General features: G+C 34.6%; 1 protein-coding gene across 1 annotated transcript in view; it reads left to right on the top strand.

Moving 5' to 3' along the window:
• LOC129749570 (serine-rich adhesin for platelets-like) overlaps positions 1 to 22048 on the top strand; it is a 394154-nt gene that overhangs the window by 202654 nt on the left and 169452 nt on the right. The window lies entirely within an intron of this gene.

The following is a 22048-nucleotide window of genomic DNA, read 5'->3' as shown; positions in this document are numbered from 1 at the left end:
TTAGAACAAAGGATTTTTTGTGAATACTTTTTCGTTCAAAAGAAAAATACCAATTTTCGAAAAATAATATTAAAAATGGCTTAACACATCAACTTAATAGCAGAAATAATGTATTAAAATCGAATAATCATCAATGCAACAAAAGTCATAAATCAACTCAAATGCGTGCCTCCAAAGTTCCAACTTAGCTGAACAAAGGTTTCAAAGTTTCATGAAAGTTACGAATAGGACTTCAAATAGCCTTCTGTGAACATTAATGAAACTTAAAATAACAAAATGTTTTCTTCAATAGCCATTTAGCCACACAGTATAAATGTTACAAATAGGTAGGATTTTGCCTTAAATAGCATCCTTTGAACATGAAAATACGGAAGATTTCTTAAATTCCCTTCAACTGTGACATTTCAATCACATCACTTTTGATGTATATAAACTAGCACACCTTTTTTGTTTCACCTTGATTTAAGTTCAGGTTTTCTCATAATTTATTTTAAAACCCGTTTATACTTATTGTAAAACGGGGTAACATTGATCACCAGGGTAGCTTTGATCTACATGAATTTTTCCACATAATCATCTATAACTAGGTTTTCTTCGTTGAAAAACATACATGTTGAGTTTTAAATTGGGAAAAACTTGGTTTGCTTTTGAAATTTTCGAATATAAGAAAAAATGTTATATCAAAATCTTGAAATATTTATTTTTTCGAAGGCTCGCAAACAAACACATTTCCTGATGAAATTGAAGCGTTTAGAAGCAGCAGAGTCATTTATGTGGCAGTTCAACTTTTGTTTTTGTTGTATTTTGAGATAAATTTTTGATATTTTAAAAATAGGGACGTTTTCCAAGAGTAAGCCAGCCTAGGACAAAAAGCTAGAAACCCTATCAAATACTAAAGTTTTAAGGGAAAAATCAAGGGGAATAGTGCGACGGCCTAGAGAATTAAATGTAGCCAAAATTGCAATTTTTTTGTAGTTAAAATTTAATTAGTAATGTAAAAAAATTAAGCCCCTTAGTTTTTGCAGCAACATGGTCCATCTTTCGATATAAATTGTTCTTCGGCCTTAATACATTGGGGACCGCGTTTTTTTAGACCGCGAAAATATCTAAACCAAGAAACACCGAAATTTAGCATTGTATATTTCAGAGTTCACTGGACAAAAAGTTACAAATTTAGCATCTTAGAGCCACCGAAAGTGTTGTGTTCATTTTGTAGAATTTCATGCATAATTCAATATCATTTGAGTTTGTTCCGTACTGCCTTAACAATTGATAAGCTAGCATTTGTAAATATTATGAAGGTGTTTTGTATCCTGTAAAAAAAGAGACCAGTCAGTGTTACTCCAAAGCATCAAATTCTAAACAAAGACGAATTCGATTTTAAAATCAAATTTAAAGTAATCTATAAAATTTCTGCAACCATGTTTTACGTTCAAAGACTGGTTTTAAAATTATGAAACATGCCACATTCTCCTTAACTGAAAAAATAATCGAGGAATATTGAAAAAAATTATTGGTATCTTATGTTACTTTTTTTTTTCAAAAATGCGATTTCATCCTACTCGAAAAAATGAGAAACTTGAAACAAATCTGGTTTACAATGAAAAATGAAATCAGTACGTGGGAAAATTTTAAATTTTTGATAGATTAGTGATGCCGTTACAGTTATAACGTATCTAAAAAAAGAATGATTCTGGTTTCATAAATGGAATGGTTATTCAAACACAAAATTTTAAGGCTAACCGTAATTTTGAAACCTTTATTTTATTACTTACTCGTTTTGTGAAGATTGTGTGTCTTATTGTCAAGCAACTTCCTTTTAAAATTTATATTTTTATCAATTTTCAAAATCGAACTCTCAACTTTCCTGGAAAATTGAAATTGTTCTGTTGTTCTGTTGTTTTCATCCGTTCTCAAATTTTCTTGAATAATTTTTCAAATAAGGGAAAAGAGTATGGTAAATTCGGTATAAAAAGGATTTTTTTTATTGAAAATGATCGTGCTCTGAAGAAACATACATTTCTTGTAAAAAAAATGCCTAACAAAGTTATAAAAAGCTCAATACCATTCCGATAATTTGACATATCGGTTCAATTAGGTCCCCATTCCTGAGGCAAAAAGCTCGCAAAAAGATTTCTATTTTTATCCTCAAGCTTACATCCTACATGTTCCGCCTAATATGCGATGCTTACAGCTGTTGCCGAGTACTTTCACCAATATGGTGCTCCTTTCCGAATACCCCCTTTAACATTTTTTCTCTGTTCCCAGGAAAAAAGGTTTCAATAAATGTATCAATAAGATCGCATTAAGCCGACAAGCTGATAAGATTCCGGGCTTGTTTCCACCAGCCGTCGCTTCCAGCTAGTGTGATGAAAAGGGATGATAAACACAGCATTTTTCGAGGAAAAAAACCCCGGCATTAAATATTGGGACTCATTTTTTGAAAAGGGGCTACGCCTCATGAAAGCGGTGTTAGCTGTTTTCCAGCAGTAAGTGGAAATTTCCGCCAGTCATATTCGTCATTTTGAAAACGAGTGTTAGCGAAATGAAAAATTCCTCAATTAACCTTATAGCATTAGCCGTTTATTGGAAACATCCGAAGGGAAAGACGGGACAAGTAAAAGGTTTTTTTTTCCTGGCCCCGACAAAGACAATTTGTCGTCCCGGAATTTCAAGGATATGTACTTACACAGTACAAGGATACGCAGCGATGACGTTTGATTGAAGGAGCGCTACTTCCAGGCAGCTGGTAATCAAATTCCTCTGAAATCCGGCACAGGATTCGATCCGTCATAGCAGCGTGGGTGGGTGGAAACAAAAAATGGCTTCCGAACCAGTTGGACCTGAATGACGGTTTTGACGTGGTTTGCAAAATGTCCCTGGGATGTTTTCGTTTTTTTTTATCAAGAGGAGGTTAAAATATATAGATACCTACTATTTTTTACCCTTAGGTTCTTCCTTTCGGCGGTGGAATTTTGGGATGGCCAACAACAACCGGTTGGTTTATATTTAATAGAATGTGTGCCGAGCAGATAACCCCCTGGCCTAGAAGGATGATATTGAAAGAAGGGTCATTTTTCATCCCAAAGGTTGATTGGCCACAATCGGAGGAAGCAAAAAAAAATGGCTCTGAGCTATGGGATACATTATATTTAGGAGGGGTCAGGATGCAGGATGAGAAATGATCTTAAAGGGATTCGTTTGCGGCTTTACGATTGTTGGAAATAGAGGATTTGCAAATCGGGTTAAGAAAAGCCATTGAAATGTTTGGTGTTGGGAATGTGAGAATTTTTATTTTTGGGGATGTAAGGTGTGTCCTCAGATTAATAAAAAATATCAGACAGAAATACTAATGCCTTTTCAACGCATAAAATCAACCATACATTTGTAGTTAAGTCTATCATATTGAATCAATTATACCATCAAAATTGAATCAATCATATTAATAATTAAATATGAGATTAAACTCTTTAATTCTGCGAAAAATCATAGATGAGTTTTAAATCAAACCAAGCTTTTTAGACTCCAGGATTTGAAAAATTCTCAAATGGTCGCAAATCGACTCAGTTTTTTTACCCACTTCCAAAACGGAAGAAAAATAACTGGAAATGCGTCTGAGCTAGTTCATTTGTAAAGCGGTTCTCCAAAAAAGTAAAGAACAATTTGGCATACCTACCATAAAATCTATATATATATAAAGCAATTTCTGTATGTTTGTTTGTTTGTTTGTTTGTTTGTTTGTTTGTTTGTTTGTTTGTTTGTCCTCTATAGACTCAGCCGTCTTAAGAGTTAGAGATCTGAAATTTGGCATGGATACTCATTAGGACCAGGAAGGATGAAAAATGTTTTCAGAATTTTGGATGACCCCTTCTGAAGGGGGTCGTCCATACAAGATAAATATTGTTTTCATGATATTGACATTATTTTTCGTCGGATTGTGTTGAAAATTTGCACATGAGTGTGTTGAAAGACGAACAATCGATTTCAGGTGTCAAATTTTGTGTAAGGGGACAGCCAAAGGGGTCGTCCATATTATCTGTTCGCTGTTTTTGCGATTTTGACGTTATTATACATCGTATTAAGAAGAAAATTGGTACACGATAGTTTTGAGTGACGTGTAATCGATTTGAGGTATCCAATTTAGTGTAAGGGGCCTGCAAAAGGGGTCGTCCATATTAAATTTTCAGTATCTTAGTGATATTGTCATTTTTATACATCGGATTGGGATGAAAATTTGCACATAGGAGTTATTAGGGACAAATAACTGATTTCACTTATCCAAACTAAAATCAGAAGTCGGCCAAAGGGGTCGTCGATGTTAACTATTCACTGTTGATGCAATATTGTCGTTATTATACATCAGATTTAGACGAAAATTGGTACACGAGGGTTTTGAGAGATGAGCAATGGATTTCAGGAATTCAATTCAGTTTAAGGGCCCGGCAAAGGGGGTCGTCCATATAAACCTTTCAATGTTTTTGCAATAATGACGTTATTATACCTCGGATTGAGATGAAAATTTCCACACGGTAGTTTTCAGGGACGGAAAATCGATCTCAGATGTCAAATATTTTGCCAGGGGTCGACGAAAGGGGTCGTCCATATAAATTAATTTTTCACTATTTTTAGCAATATTGACGTTATCATACAATGGATTGCTTTGAAAATTTGCACACGGGAGTTTTGAGGGAAGGGCAATCGATTTCAGATATCAAAGTTTATGTAAGAGCCCCCGAAAGGGGTTTAGCTTTCTGGCAATAATTGCGTTGTTATGCAATGATTTAGTCGAAATTTATACACGTGGTTTTTGATTCCTGATTTCATATTTAGTAGCAGACGACAGACGAAGTGATCGTCCAATATTTTTGCAATTATTACTTAACAATGAATCTGGAAAATTCATGACATATTCCAAGTTGAAAGCGAAACGGAGTTCGTATGGGATCAGCTAGTACTCTAAAAAACAAGATTTTGTAAAAAATGCATATTATTTGTTCAAAACATCAGAGGGGTAAGCTAAGAAGTCAGTGTAGAACACAAAAAAAAATTAAGCGTTAAATTAATATTTAAAATCTCGTGTTATCATTTGACGAAATTGTTGTTTGAAAACACGAGATAAATTAATTGATTCATGAATGAATCTACATTTACTTTGTGCAAAGCGCTCAATTTCGAAAACTTAAGTACACAACACTTTAGAGTTTAAATACTTCAAGGTACACTCATTTAATCTCATGGTTAGCATAACAAAATATAACTGCCATGAATGTTGACGTTTTCACAGCCTGAGAATTACAAACAGAAAAACTACTTTTTTGAAGGCAGAGATGCTAGATGTTTCCGATTAAGGACGGATGTTTCTGTAGGAGGACTAAGAGTTAACATTCGTAATTTCCTGAAGAATAAAAGTCAAAACTGAAACAAGATTTCCTGATCAGAAGCTACGGCTACGGAGCTACGACATTTTTATTTAATATGTGAAGCATTGTTTTTAATTTTTATTTCTTAATTTTTTATGTACCACGGGGTAAGATTGATCACTTGTTTCAATATTTCTAGATTATTTTTTCAGTTGAAAGGAATAAGGAATGTTTCATATTTTTAAAACCAGTACTAGAATCCTATGAACCAAAAAAATGATTGCTGAATTTCACAGAACTGCTTTAAATATGATTTAAAAATCGATTCCGTCTTTGTTTAGAATTTGATGCTTTGGAGTAATATTGATCAGTCTCTACTTGACGGTTTTAACGTGTTTTCTTGATCATTAAGAATGTAAAACACTTATATAATATTCACAAATGCTAGTATTTGATAAACTAAAGCAGTTCGTGTGTAAAGACCGAACAACAAATAAATCGCAAGATGGACTATGATGCTGCATAAATTAAGGGGCTTAATTGTTTAATGTTACTTATTAAATATTAACAACGAAAACAAATGAAATTGTGATTACATTCAATTTCCTAGGCCCTTGCACTATTCCTCTTTAGTTTTTATCTGATTGTAAGGCCATCCAATTTAAGGATTTCCCAAAAACTTGCTAGGTGTATGAAGTTGTTTGTGGAATTTATAACTATGCATTAAACAAATAAGAACATCACTTTTTAAACCCTAAAGTAGATATTCAAGGTTGATTTTGTTTTGGTGAGAAGTGGTCTTAAATTTTTGTCCGTTACTGTATCACATGTGAAAATCAACCCTTCATATTAAAAAAAAAATCAATCATTAATCTAGCAGAATTTCAAAAATTATTTAATATCTGAATTGAAATTAAATTCAAACATTTTTTTAGAAATTATTTAGGTAAATGTATAAAAGTCATAAATTTGAAGATTTTCAAAGCGAAAATGTTCTAAATCTTATTGAGGCAAAAAATCGTAGTTCTTCTAAAAAGGATCTTGTAGTGTACGATTTAAACTAGGTATTCAATTAGAGAATATACTCTTTAGATCATCTGAATTTTACTCAATTTTTCCCATTAAATGAAATTTACAAAAGTTCAAAATACTCTTCTTCATTAAGAATGGAATTGATTCGATACATTGAAACTAAAATTTGAACTAGCTGAGTTATAGAACTCTTCATGAAAAATATTTACGAATAATCAATTAAACATTAAATGGTTTACTAAAAAACGACATTTAATTATTGGTATCATTACATAATCGGGAAACGAAGCTTCGGCAATGATGAGCTAGTTGGCGTCAGGAGCTCTGGGCGAACAATTTTTTTTTTTAAATATGTCTTTATTTGTACCAATTCATCATTACATTTATATTACATTATTACATTAAATTAGGTGTTCAGTTCAATGATGAACTGTCCAGAGCCCTATAGTTTATTAATCACTATAATTAATTTATTTGAATTAATTTTGCTGAGTGCAATCAAGTATTTTTATGTAGGAGAACATCCTGTAATGTAAAAAAATATTTTAAACTTACTACTAAAAACTAAAACTATCCTAAATTAAAACTAATTATAGAGAGAACGAATCTCTGCGATGGAAGACTGCATCGATTTGCCTCTGAAGTTGGAGATGATTTTGTTGGCCATCTCTTCGATCGATTCAATGCCCGCAATCCGATGAAGATCTTCGGTGCTGTGCCAAGGTGGAAGCCACAAAATCATTTTCAGAACCTTGTTCTGAATCCTCTGGATGGCTTTCTTCCTCGTCGCGCAGCAGCTAGACCAAATCGGAACTGCATACATTATCGCTGGTCGAAACACCTGTTTGTAGATTAGCATCTTATTTCGCAGACACAACCTGGATTTCCTGTTGATGAGAGAATAAAGAGATTTAGTGTATTTATTACATTTTGATTGAATATCTTCAATGTGATTTTTAAAAGTAAGATTCCGATCAAGTGTAAGTCCCAAGTACTTCACGTGATCAGACCATTCTAATGAAACCCCATTAAAAGTTATGGAATGATTTTCATTAGGTTTTAAAAATTTAGCTCTTGGCTTATGAGGAAATAAAATAAGTTGAGTTTTGGAAGCGTTAGGAGAAATTTTCCACATTTTCAAGTAATTCAAAAAGGAATTTAAATTTTGTTGCAATCTACTGCGTACCACCCGTAAATTTCGACCTTTGGCTGAAAGCAAAGTATCATCAGCAAATAATCTTCTACCTTTTCCTTCTGGTACATCAGGAAGATCAGAAGTAAAAATATTGTATAAAATCGGCCCAAGTATACTGCCCTGAGGGACCCCAGCTCTAATGGGAGTCCTTTCAGAGCATGAATTTTGATAGCTTACTTGTAAGGTTCGGCTAGTCAAATAATTTTGAATAGTTTTGGTGAGATATACAGGAAAATCAAATCGAGCTAATTTAGCTACTAGACCTTTGTGCCAAACACTGTCAAAAGCTTTTTCAATATCTAGAAGAGCAACACCAGTTGAATAACCTTCAGATTTGCTAGCGTTAATCATATTAGTTACACTCAAAAGTTGATGTGTAGTAGAATTCCCATGACGAAAACCAAATTGTTCATCAGGGAAAATAGAATTCTGATTAATGTGAATCATCATTCTATTCAAAATAACTCTCTCAAATAGTTTACTTAAAGAAGGAAGCAAACTAATTGGTCGATAACTTGAAGGCTCTGAAGCACTTTTTCCAGGTTTCAAAATTGGAGTTACTTTGGCATTTTTCCATTTATTGGGAAAATAAGCCAAGTGAAAACATTTATTGAAGATTTTAACTAAAAAATTTAAAGTGCTTTCAGGCAACTTTTTAATAAGAATATAGAAAATCCCATCTTCCCCCGGAGCTTTCATATTTTTAAATTTTTTGAAAATCAATTTAAGTTCATCAATATTTGTCTCACAGGAACTTTCAAATACATTTTGCTTAGAAAAAATATCATCAAATTCAAGGGAAATTTGAGCATCAATTGGACTAACAACGTTTAAATTAAAATCATGAGCAGACTCAAACTGTTGGGCTAATTTTTGAGCTTTTTCTGCATTAGTTAAAAGAAGTTTATCCCCGTCTTTCAAAGTAGGAATTGGCTTCTGGGGCTTTTTAAGAATTTTAGTTAATTTCCAAAATGGCTTAGAGTAGGGTTTCATGTCCTCTACTGCTTTAGCAAAATTTTCATTACGAATGAAATTTAAACGACGTTTGATCTCTTTTTGAAGGTCGCAATAAATAAATTTTAAATAAGGATCCCTAGTACGTTGATATTGGCGTCGACGAATGTTTTTCAGTCGTATCAAAAACTGAAGATCATCATCAATTAAAGGTTGATTAAATTTATGTTTAACTTTGGGTATTGAAGCGGCTTTAGCATTGACTATTGAATTTGTCAAATTTTCTACAGCCATATCAATATCTTCAATTGAATTCAGTGGAACGTTTACATCTAAATTACGTTCAATAAAATTCCTATATCGCTCCCAGTCAGCTTTTTGAAAGTTAAAAGTTGATTTTAAAGGGTTTTCAATGGGACTTTGGGATAAAGAGAAAGTTACTGGAAGGTGGTCTGAATCGAGGTCCGCATGAGTAACTAATTGACTACAATGCTCGCCTAAATCCGTTAGAACCAAATCAATTGTGGAAGGATTTCTAATCGAAGAAAAACAAGTATGCCCATTAGGATATTCAACAGTATAATAACCTGCAGAGCAGTCATTAAATAAAATATTCCCATTTGAATTTGATGAAATATTATTCCAAGATCGGTGTTTTGCATTCAAGTCACCAATAATAAAAAATTTAGATTTGTTTCTGGTGAGTTTTTGTAAATCTCCCTTCAAAAAATTTTTTTGTTCACCGCTGCATTGAAAAGGCAAATATGCGGCAATAATTATAATTTTCCCCATAGACGTTTCTAATTCAATTCCAATTGTTTCTAAGACTTTGGTATTGAAAGAAGGAAGAAGTCTAAATTTGAGACGACTATTGATGACAATAGCTACACCCCCACCTTGTCGATCAAGTCGATCATTTCGCAAAATTTTAAAGAAAGCATTGCTTTTCAAGTTATTGTCTGGCTTTAAAAAAGTTTCAGTGATGGCAGCAATATGTATGTTTTGTGTTTTCAAAAATAAAAAGAATTCATCTTGGTTAGCCAGCAAAGATCTAGCATTCCAATTCATAATATTTAAACATTTATTTGGATCCATGAGGGAATCGTAAAGTCATAATAATTTTGTTAGCATAATTAAAAGAAGTTTGGAAAGCTTCAAACATTGAATTTGCTTTCAACATAAGTTGCATCATTTCCATTAAATTTTGATGCAAAAATTTTAATTTTTCCTCAGTAATCTCACCCAAATCAACAAAATTGTTAGGATCAGAAAATGAAGGAGAAGAACAAGTATTTGAATTTCGGGGATTTTCCCAAGCCTTCGCATGAACGGTGATACTTGGTTTTTTCCCATTTTTATTAGTAAAACCTGAAGAGGGAAACCCATTTTCAACCACCTCTGAGAACGGTAAACAACGAGTCTGTGGCGCAGAATCAGCACAGGTAACATTAAAAACACTTCGGGTATTACCCAGCCGTGATTCCAATGTAGGCCGAGGCTGACCGCGAACAGGCAGGTTGTTTGCCGGCCCGACGTGTGAAGACGAAAAAGAGGAAGGAGGAGAAGAAACTTTTCTGGAAACTTTGGGATTTTTCCTAGAAGCAATAATTTTTGCCCTGATGGGACAGTCTAGCGAATTCGAGGAATGATTACCTGCGCAATTTGCACACTTGAAAAATTCTGTTTGTGGCTTATCACCACCAAAAAGGCATTTAGATTTTTCATGATCGAATGAGCCGCAAAGCATGCATCTGGCATTCATTCTACAATTTTTAGTGCCGTGACAAAAAGCTTGACAACGACGACATTGCGTAATATTTTGAAGGAAATTGGTTGAAGATTTTCGAAAAGGTTCGAATTTGACTCGACATCTGGGCGAACAATAATTTTCTCCTTTGCAAGGGGAGTTATATCAGCTAATCAGTGCTAAAACTTTGGCTCATAAAATTCTGATCTGGAATAAGGATTCAGAAAACGTATTTTTTGTACATTTCAGAAATCGTTTAAAATTTCAGATACAGATTCAAAGCTTTATTTTTGAATTCAGGTTCAGGATTTAGATTCAGAATGCATTTTCGAAATTCAGAAAATTATTTAGCTTTTGAATGAATTAAACAATCAACACAAATTGATGAGGAAGTCCAAAAATCATGAACTCAAGATTGCTTGTCAATTCAATTACCAGATTTCAAATTTATGATCAAAATTAGGTTGTACACACAGTTCAGCTGAAAGTCACATATAAAATGTTGAATTGGAGTGAATTTTATAAGTTTTGTTTGATGCAAAAAAAACAGAAATTTTATTTAAAAAAAAAAACATCCACAGGTTTTTCATTATGAAATTGATTCTTTATGAAAAATATATGCTGTTAAAGAAACATGTATCTGATGTACACCTTCAAAATCTGCACAAAATTCAATATTTACTCGATGTATTGTTTAACACCATAAACACATTAAGAACCACGAGGAAATCTAAGCCGTCGAACTACAAAATTCGACATTTTCTATTTCAGAAACCAAGAGAATAAATTCTGCTTATTTTATTTGTTTATTTAATTTGAAGAAAATTTAATTTATTTTCAACAAATTCGCAAAAGAGTTTTGAAGATAAAGCTTTTTGGTTAAAGTATACAAAAAGTTTTTAATAAGGAAATGGAGGGCTTTTCTTAAAAAAAACCTTATTTTATGCTCAAATCAATTTAGTTTTATCTACCAGACAGATTCAATGATTTTTACCATCAATGAAAACGAATTCAGCTCACCTTTTAGTTTTAGCACCAATATTTTAAAGTAAAAGTACATATAAATGCATGGATAATCGTATAGTTACGAACAATATTTTTATCATTTTGTTTGATTCTGGCATATTTGTTTATCTTAAACAATTACAACTCTTTAAAAAAAAACTCAATTTTTTGTCGAAAAAAAACTGCAAAAATGCAGCAGCGAAATTTTTATTGCTTCAACCAGGTTTATAAGAACAGAAAGATTTTTTCAATATTGTTTTTTTTTTATTTTTTAAAGTGGTTAGTGATCATACAATTGATGCTAGGGTTTTGACTTTTTTATATAAATATGTTTACTGCTGCGAGTAGTCATGGCCGTAGGAACGTGGGGAGGGGAGGGTTGGAGGTTAACTCTCCCTCCCCCCATGAAAGTCCATGAAAAGCATGCGATATTTTCTACTTAACACTCTAAAACTTAAACTATCAAGCACGTTTTGATAATTCACTCGGGTTATTCAAGAGTAACAATCTTCTTCAGAACTGATTTCAAAATCTCGAAAACTTATACCAGGTTCAGTATTTTGCTGAAAATTGTCAGAATTTTCTAATTTGTTGATAGAATTTCGGATTCTGCATCCAGTTTAGGACTCTTGATTTTCAATCCGAATAATCATCTAAAATTCAAACAACATTTGATTGATGATATTTGAAACTCATATGCATTTCCAATATTTGGATAATTTGGATGAAACATTTGAAAAATCTATAGAAATTTTCGTTTCGTATTAAATATCGGGCATATGAAGTCCATGAACTTAATTTTCATGCAGAATTCAAACGCAACAAAGTTTAAAAATGATGAATAAGAGTTGAAAACTTGAAATAAAATTTTGAATTTTAATTCAGATTGTCATATTGAAAATAAACGTTTGAAATTTTATAACAAGATTGATATCCCAAAACATCAAAATTTTAATTCCATTTTTATAGTTGAGGGTTTTTTTTTATTAATTCGTTTATTTGAAACGGCTCGGACCTTTTAGTTTCGAGGAGCCAATATCAGTTTTGTAAGATTTTTTTACAATGATAACCTAAATCTATTTATCATCATTTTTTTTATGTAATAATTGAGGGTTCTGAAACAAATTGCACTTTTTTTTCTCAAACTTGATAGTCTTATCTGGAATTAGAATCAGATTCAAAATTCAATTTTTGAATTCAAGTCAGAATTCAGAACCAATAATTATTCAAAATTATGATTCAGATCCTAAATAGCTTTAAAATCAAGAAAAAATATCAAGTTGACTATTTTTTCGAGGAATTCAACTCACAAAAGATCGTGATTGATAATTTTGGTTGATATTTCCATTTTCCAAATTTTAAATTATTTAAATCAAACATAGTATTATACAAATATTGCTGAAAAATTACAAATCTAAAGTTGAATTTGAGTTTATTGCAAGTTTTTTGTACGAAACCTTCAATTCTATTGAGAAAAAAGAACATGTACAAGACTTTAGTTATGAAATTGATTTTGTAAAAATATTTGCTGTTAAAAAGTCTTGTAATCATCACTTTAGAAAAATCTGCATTGAAGTTATTTTTTTCTTTGTGTATTGTTTTATATTAACCTTGGTTTTCGTTGAAAAACAATCTAGCCGGATTATTGTCTTGGCTGTATTTGCAAATCTACTGAACCGATTTCCATAAAATATACTACTTTAGAATCGTCTACATGTTAACTATCCACAAGGCCGGATTAAAGGAGGGGCAAAAGGGGCAATTGCCCCGGGCCCCCCGAGGGAAAAAAAGTTTTAACGTGACCTCAGGTATCAGAAAAGGGTTAGACTTAAGCGGCACGTTATACAAACAAACGGGAAAATTGTGCCTAGCCTTTTTTGCAGATTTCATCATATACCTGGGAAATCTGAAAACCTATAAAAGGGATAAGAAAATAAATTCAATGTATTAAACATGGCATGTAGCCTATCCACATGGGAATTCTTGACAAAATATGGCATAAAGCCTATCCACATAGGGATTTTAAGCATTAAAGCTCATATGGGGTAAAGAGTGACGAAATGTTACTTTGGTTTAAATTCTCAGAATTAGATTCAAATATTACATGATAGGCAGAGTACAGAAAAGTAATAAAGCGAACGAGATACAGTTTCATATAAGTTGGAAAGAATCTTAAGAATCATAAATTATTTGAGGAGATTTGATTTTACACTGATCAGAGAATGCTTCGACCAGGATGCTACCGTGAGGGCTTTTAAAAAAATCTCATTTAAGTTGGCATTAAGCCTATCCACATAGGGATTTCAAGCATTTGCGCTTCCTAAAATTACATTTGAAATGATTTTTTTTTCTTTATAACATTCTTACTTAAATTCAGACATCAATGAAATGTAGTCAGATAAAAAAGGGCAATCACACGCTAGGTGGAAGGAAAATATAGGTAGTACCTACTACCTCGGAATCATAGTTAAACCAAACAGGAAATTCATTACACAAAGTTTGTAACCTAAATAGACCAGTTAGTGCTCTGGTCAGATAGCTACTATGAGTTTCTTTAAAGTGAAATTTGAAATGCAGCTTTGAAAAGTGCATAAGAAGGCGAATTTTGATACATAGCAATCCGATGTGACAGCAATGCTTTTTTATTACCTTGCGATATATTTATAAACTGGACGTAAGAAGCGATTTTAAGCCCTTTGGTCATCTGTACAAGTACAAGTGAACATTATTTTTAATTTAAGCGATATTTACGAAAGCAAATGCGATTGCACGAAACTAGTGCAGTGAATTCCAGAACCAGGGCTAGCGTATGATAACAAAACAACAGAAAATGAAATGAGATGAGATTCAACTCTTCTAAACATACATTTAACCGTTCTAAAGCTAAAGTGAACTTGTCACATGTGTCAATACAAGAGAAGATACACATATTTGGTGATACAGGAATAACTGTCGATATGTGATTTTAGTTTTGACTTCCAACTAGATACAACAATAAATTTGAAAGCCTTTCGGCTACCTAAGCCAAACAAATATTTTTGAACATTTGTTACTTGAAAACGACATTTTTACGGCTTGCATGATTGCAGTGATCGGTTTTTTTTTTATTTAATTAAATATCTATTTCTCAAAGGCAATTTACATCCACAAGAGGGTGTTATCAAACTGAAGATAGAAGGCACTGGACACTTGTGTTTATACAAGGAAAATTTGAAAAATTTATTTGATGGCACAAATATTAACTATGTAATTTAAGTAGGTAGATCAAATAGAATTCAAAATCGATTCAGATTCAAAACATTGGCTTACACAATTCCGAAATGAACACAATTATGAAATCAGCATGTTATAATTGACCTTGACGTATTTTCTCCCCCTCCCAGATACAACCTCATTGATTTCCTATAGACAGAAATATGAGATCAACGGATCTGGGAAGTACTGGATAAGTCGCCTCCTACGACGTGGACCAGTATCCCAGTGGCAGTATTCTTTAGGCCGCTGCCACACAGCCACTTCTTTAGAATCGTCTACATGTTAACTATCCACAAGGCCGGATTAAAGGGGGGGGGGGGGGGGCAAAAGGGGCCCCCCGAGGAAAAAAAAAGTTTTAACGTGACCTAAATCATACTACCTAAATTTCTACAAATGAATGAAAAGTTATCAAAACTAGAAAATCGGAATGAAAACTTCAAATATAACAACTAAAGGGGACCCCGTGAATTAATATCTAGAATAGTTTTAGCTCTCACATAAATTAAGGGGGCCCTTAGGGTGAACAATGAAGAATTTCTCCCGCATTTTTTGGGCTGAGAACATCAAAATCTTAGCATTGAAATTCAAAATTTTCAAAATCTGGGAAAAAAAATTTAAACCGAATTCGAAAAAAAATATGAGGAAAAATACCTCAAATTTTCATTTTTTTTTCACTGAAGCTTGTCAGTCAGGATATTTTGTCAGGATCTCCTCATTTTCATTCCATACAAACGTCTTGCACAATTATAATGTTTATTTTTACGTTAAATTTCCAAGTACTGGTTACTGATCTAAAATATCAACTAATTTCGTCAAAACTGGCCCACAGTGCTAAGAGAGTACAGAGAAGCTTCATGAAAAACATCTCAGAATTTTACCCGGGCAATACTCGGGTTAATAACGGATATTATTAAAACTTTTCATTTACCAATCATTATTATTGAAATAACCGTTGGTTGATAAATTCTTTTTTCCTCCCTATTTTTGAAAACAAAATCTGTGAAAAAAACTGCAGTTGCGTAAATTGCACCAATCGACACTACTGAGTTTCTTTATTGAATTTCCATTCCAGTTTCTGTCTTAGGTTTTAAATTCGTATTTAAACATTTTCAACTGATTTAACAAACATTTTTCCGTCTACTGAAGTTAATATCCTGAAACATTTTTAAATGATCATTCTCAAATAATCATTAAAACGACATCATAGTTGAGTTGCTAATATCATTGAGTGATTCTCTTAACATGAATATTTCTTTGGTTTTTTCATCTTATATTTTTCCAGACTCAATTCATTGAGAATTTCAAATCTTATGTTGTTTCTTCAGTTATTGAAGTTCAGTTTTATGGTTTTTCTCAATTTTGAGAACTTACAATCTTTGTTTAAGGTACAAAACTCATTTGGATTTCTTATCTGATTTTTTTCAATGATCTCTATTCTGTTTTTTTCACTTCTACCTTTTTGGCTTTGGAGGCATCGAATGAAACTTTTGTCACATTTAGAAAAACAATTTGATAATTTTTTTTTAACTGATGAGAAACATATTCATAAACATCTCATGAAAACGCTTTTTGAGTTTCAAAGATATAAAATTTAAATAAACATTTGGTGCAATTTCTGCTATGATTGTTACTTTAAATCTCCATTTTTGATATTAAATTAATATTTCGTTTCTCAAAACTTGATTTGAAATTATGATTTAGATATGAGACACTGATTTGTGGTTGTGAAAATACATTAATTTGAAGTTTTGAATTCTTCAACTCGTATATCTTTATCTCTATAAAATTTGAATTTAATTATTTTGTTTATTTATTATTTTTTATTTTGTGTTCTATGTTTAAAATCTTCATAATACTTTCCATTTGTCATTAGGTGAAAATTCCTCGACGGTCAATGATAAAATGAAAAACATTTAAAATATCCATTCGGTCATTATTCTAAATCAGAGAATTTTAGTTGGTGATAAGAGTATTTAAAAAACTGAGAACAAAATTTTGCATTTGGAAGCTCCAATAATAACTTCATTTTTGAGAAATTTCTAAACTCTTCCGTAATAAGGCCGGAGCAAATTTCAAATCCTTCTTTTGTCACTCGGAGTTGGAACATCGCGAGGGTGGGGGACAATAAAAAATAATGCGAAAAACAAATAAATTGGAATAAATTGCACGAAATCTTGTATGGAACCAAATTTAATTCTATATTATTGCATAAAACCTATAAATGAAGTATTTTTTTTCGAAAAATTCAATAAAATCAAGAATACAAAATGTGAATCAACTTCTATCTTCCAAAATCTGGTTCTTGGTCTTGTAATCTTTCGGATATTTGAATTTTTATTTGAAATTTACTTAAAATATTTCAAACTTTATTTATTCCCCCCTTCAGGATTTTGGAAATTTCGAAGGGGGGGGGGGGGGGGTGACAAAAAAAGAAATTGATATTTGTTCCAGCCTAATTGCACTTGATAAATGAACAATTTTTATTTGAAGATACCAGAAACTAATTTCGAGTTACAACGAAAACATGGCCATTTGAAGAGAATATATTGAACACATCTCCAGTTCTTTTACACGGTTAAAATGTTTTGTATTCTCTGGGATATGAAAAAAGCATTTAAAAAAAAACCAATCATAGGGGCCCCTGAGAAAAATTGCCCCGGGCCTCCCGATGGCTTAATCCAGCCCTGACTATCCATTGAGTAAGAAACAAAAATTCAAAATCTTTGTCTGAAAATCGAGCCAAAAGACAAAAGTTGGATAAAAATAGCATTTTTGAACAAATATTGAGACCATCCCGACTCTTATATCATCATGGAAATATAAGAAAACAGAAAAAACAGTTTGATAAACTTTTTTATCCTGAATAATCTGCTTAGATTTTTAAAACTGATAAATGAAGTATTAAAACTTTAAATCTTATGATAACTAGCTTATTTAGAATTCTTAAGTGTTTTTTTTTTTGAATGTGAATGATCAATCGATATCCGATATCAAATATTGGATTCATATATCATTTTTTTTAACATCACATTAGCTGAACTTAATTTTTGTTTGAATCGGCCGATCTTAATTTGATTCTCGATTGATTTAATCTTTCAACAAATTCTGCTTTCAATGTTTTGGAATAATTTTGTACCTAAAAAAATTTGATCGTTTCATTTCCGGTTCGGTTATTTCAATCTTTTAGAACTTTTTACGCAGTGCGAAAAAAGGTGCCAATTGCGAATAATGATATTGATTGAATACGGAGATTGTTCAACTTACTTCTTGTTCAGTTTTTTTTTCGAAAAATTTAATCATTAAGCCTTAAATCACTTTTTCATACACTTGAGCTTGTGAAAAAAAAAGAAATATAAAAATTTGTTAATAAGTGAAATTTATTAAATAGGAATGTGATAAAAAATTCATTAAGTTTAAAATAAGTCAAATTTAGCTATTAAGATTTCTGTAGTATATGTTTGATTTCAAGGCAACCACTCTATGTAGTGTATTTCTATGAATTGAGCATTGTTGTACATTTTAGCAAATATAAGATCCGTTTTTAAAGAGGATAAAAATCGTGAATTCTTAACAAAATGACACAAGAAGGCCTTCAAGATTCTTTCTTCCATATACTTCCCGTGTAGAGATGATTACATTTCCGTGAGCTCAGCAGCAAAAAAGTGAAGAAAATACCTCAATCGAGAGCAATCATTTTCGGGGGGTACATGAAATAAAAATGACAATCGTCTCAAATGAACTGCGCTGAGGCGGAAAATTGAGCGCAGATTTTTTTTTTGCTCGCTAGTATGTATGTGTGTGTTTGCTTTTTCCGGTAGGTTTTTTCTTCTATTCACGTTAGCAGTTCCTAGTCAAGTCAAATTCAACCCAACTGAACAGAGCAAAATCAGGAAATATCGAACGGAAATAAGATCGAAGCAAAAAATATAACATGCGAACATCCGAGCATCTCCCCCATAAATATAACCATAACCATAAAGTCCTGATTTCCTGGTGATGGTCCATGAATGTATGTATGGGTGTGTGCGCCTGTTTGTCTGTTTTGCAGACTAGCTCTCTATCTATAAGCTCTCCTACATCTTAAGTGTATGGTAGGTATTTTATTGGGATTCGGTACAATTTTTTCACTCTCTATTTCTCGATCGGATAGCTTTTCTTTTGGGACACAGTAGAGCAGCTTAATTTTATTGACGTATAGTCTTACAATTGATTGAAATCGAAGCGAATTGTGTTTTCGTTCTGGCTGAAAGGACTCGGTGAAGCTTGCTATCGGGGAAGCTTTTCATGAAATCAAGAGGACTAGGTATCGTTAAGTTCAGGGACGTTAAATGTGAACACTTCTGCTGATGGGCTCGAAGATATTTTCTCTCTCGATTGGTAAATCTCACGTAGATCACCAAATCAAAGAAGCAACAACCCTTGTCTCCGGAAATAAATCTTGTGACTGGGATTTAAGACTTTTCCCAACTGATTTGGGCTCCCTGGATACATATGTGCATCTGGTTGCATGGTTTAACAGTGGAAAGGTCCATAACCAAGTAACCATTTTAAATTTATTATGGTCAGCACACGTCAGCAATCCTCATAAAAAGCTTAAGCGCATTTTATACATCACCAGAACTCTAATTAAGCTGGCTATTTTGTCCTGTTCGTGACTTTTTCTAAGCTTCGAAAAAATAATTATGCTGTATGATTTTGGTCTGCAAAGCTTTAATAAAGCTCTTATAAAACCGTTAATCATAAGAACAGTAAATGAGTACAGACTTTTTGAATAGCACCAGGACGCACCCCACAGTAATGAAGTCCTTACTGCGCTAAAGCAGGGCACTGGCGCAGTGGACCGTATATTTCCCTAGCTACTCGTGGGACTTAACATGAACCAAAACAACAACAACACCAAAAACGGAAGGAATTTCGAGACAACTGACGTTAGCTCGGACGAAGGAGGAGAAGGTAGAAGAACGCAGACAGAGGTCTTTGCTAAGAGAGGACTCCTTAGGTCTCCTCTACTAAGCAAAGTAGTAAAGGAGCTAGGGAAGGAGATTGGCAGGGAGGTTGCCAAGGAAGCGGGGAGAAGCCCGGCCGCAGATTAATCCACTGAAAACCTCAGTAGTTCCCAGCGAGAGGAGCAGGTCCCAGTCGCTGGAAGAGGTGCACCAAGGAACATAAAAAAATGTGGCCTTTTGGAGGCAGCCGACATGGTCAACAAGATGCAGGAGTTTGTGCGAAGTACCAACAACGTGCACACGCATATCAAGACCTGGGTGCCGAAATTGATGATGCTTCTGCAGAGTGCCGTCAAGGAACGAACAGAGCTGGTGCGGAAAGCCGAGGCTGCGGAGAAGGGATTGGAGAAAGTAAAATTAGTTGCTTCTCAAGGACCTTCGAAGGAGTCCAAGCCGAGAAGAATCGCGAAAAGAGATCGCGACTCCCCCGTCGTAAACGATTCCTCCAAAAAAGGAAGGGTACGGACTACAAGGATGCAGACGGAGAAAGTAGTGCAGGAGGTTGGCGAATGGTTCGTAATAGGAAGGAGAACACGAAAAGAAAGGTCGTCATGAAGCCAGAACCACCCCCAAAACCAAAACCTCAACGGGTGTCGTCCAGGGGCCCTTATCGTGGAAGCGAAAGAAGGCACAACGTATGCGGACTTGTTCCGGAAGCTACGCGCAGAGCCAAAATTATCTGCTCTTGGCGAGAGCGTCACCAAAACAAGACGCACCCAAAAGGTGAACTGCTCTTTGAGCTAAAAAAAGACCCGACGGTAAAGAGCGCCGACTTCAAGGAGCTTGTCGAAAGCACCCTGGGCGAAGAAGCGCGCTTTCGCAGGTCGCATCTATTGAATGCAAGGACTTGGATGAGTTTACCACTGCAGAGGAGCTCGAGAAAGCACTCTCCAGCATACCTGGTATGAGCAACGAATCAGTAGCTACAAAACTGAGAAATGCGTATGGTGGAATGCAGATTGCGACGATTTGTCTCTCGCCAACAGCGGCCAACATTCTACTGACGGCAGGGAGTGTAAGAGTTGGATGGTCAGTGGGGTACTTTAGAACCGCACCCAGGATACCAAAACAAATGCAACGCTGCTTTAATTGCTGGGACTTCGGTCACCAATCCCGAAACTGCAACGGACCCGACCGGTCACGATGTTGCCGAAGATTTGGTGAAGAAGGGACATTTCGCTAGAGTTTGTAAAAATCAACCGAAATGCATGCTGTGCAAGCAGGCGGATGACAATGCTCACGAAACTGGTGGCTTAGACTGCCAGGCATACAAAAAGGCAAAGGCAAGCCAGTAAAATTGGATGTAATCCAGCTAAACCTCAACTATATCGAGGTCGCACAGCTTTTGCTGGAGCAAACGGTAGGCAAAAGAAAGTGCGACGTGGCGCTTTTATCAGAACCATACAGGATTCCGTCCGGAAACGGTAATTGGACAGCGGACAGGTCCGGCTTAACTGCTATCTACGCCACGGGACGTTTTCCTATCCAGGAGATAGTGGCAGATTCTCGGGACGGATTTGTGATCGCTAAAATCAACGGCATCTTCTTTTGCAACTGCTATGCTCCACCAAGATGGACGATTGGGGAGTTCAACACAATGTTGGATGAACTCACTCACGAACTGACAGGAAGGGCCCCTGTAGTGATAGCAGGAGACTTCAACGCTTGGGCGGTTAACTGGGGTTGTAGGGGCAACAATCCTAGGGGCCACAGTCTGCTAGAGTCCTTCGCGAGACTGGAGGTTGAGCTTTGCAACACTGGATCTACCTACACCTATCGCAAGCATAGAATGCCAGACAGAAAGTCAGTGATAGATATCACCTTTGCGAGCCCATCACTAAAAACTGACAGGAATTGGAGAGTGTGTGACGATTATACGCACAGCGACCACCAGGCGATACGTTATAGCGTAGGAGACCGAAATCCGGTAACAGTAAGGCAACTGCCAGCCCATGAGCGGAGATGGAAGACCAAGTTTTCGATAAGGAAGTGTGCACCGAAGCTATTAACATGCAGGAAGCATCGCAGGTCCGTAATGCTGAGCAGCTGACGAAAATGATGGTAGCGGTGTGCGACATGACCAAGCCTAGAAGGAATACACCGAAGTTGGCGAAGTTGGTGCTACTACCGAAACCTGGGAAACCCCCAGGGCATCCATCATCATATAGACCCATTTGTCTGCTGGACACCCTTGGTAAGCTACTGGAGAGGATAATATTAAACAGACTTATTATCTACACAGAAGGCGGAAGTGGACTGTCGAACAGACAGTTCGGTTTTCGGAAAGAGAGATCTGCGGTGAACGCCATCCGTATGGTGACAGAGTACGCGAAGCGCGCATATAAAAAGAAGCGGACGAAACCGAAACTGGGTTACGATCTACTGCCCTAACAGCGGGTGTTCCACAGGGTTCCATACTCGGACCTGTGCTTTGGAATGCCATATATAATGAGGTGTTAACGCTGAAACTACCAGCAGGCGTGCAGATAGTCCG

The sequence above is a fragment of the Uranotaenia lowii genome, chromosome 2 (genome assembly GCF_029784155.1).
Source record: "Uranotaenia lowii strain MFRU-FL chromosome 2, ASM2978415v1, whole genome shotgun sequence".
Taxonomy (NCBI): Eukaryota; Metazoa; Arthropoda; class Insecta; order Diptera; family Culicidae; genus Uranotaenia; species Uranotaenia lowii.
This window is presented reverse-complemented; position numbering and strand designations above follow the sequence as displayed.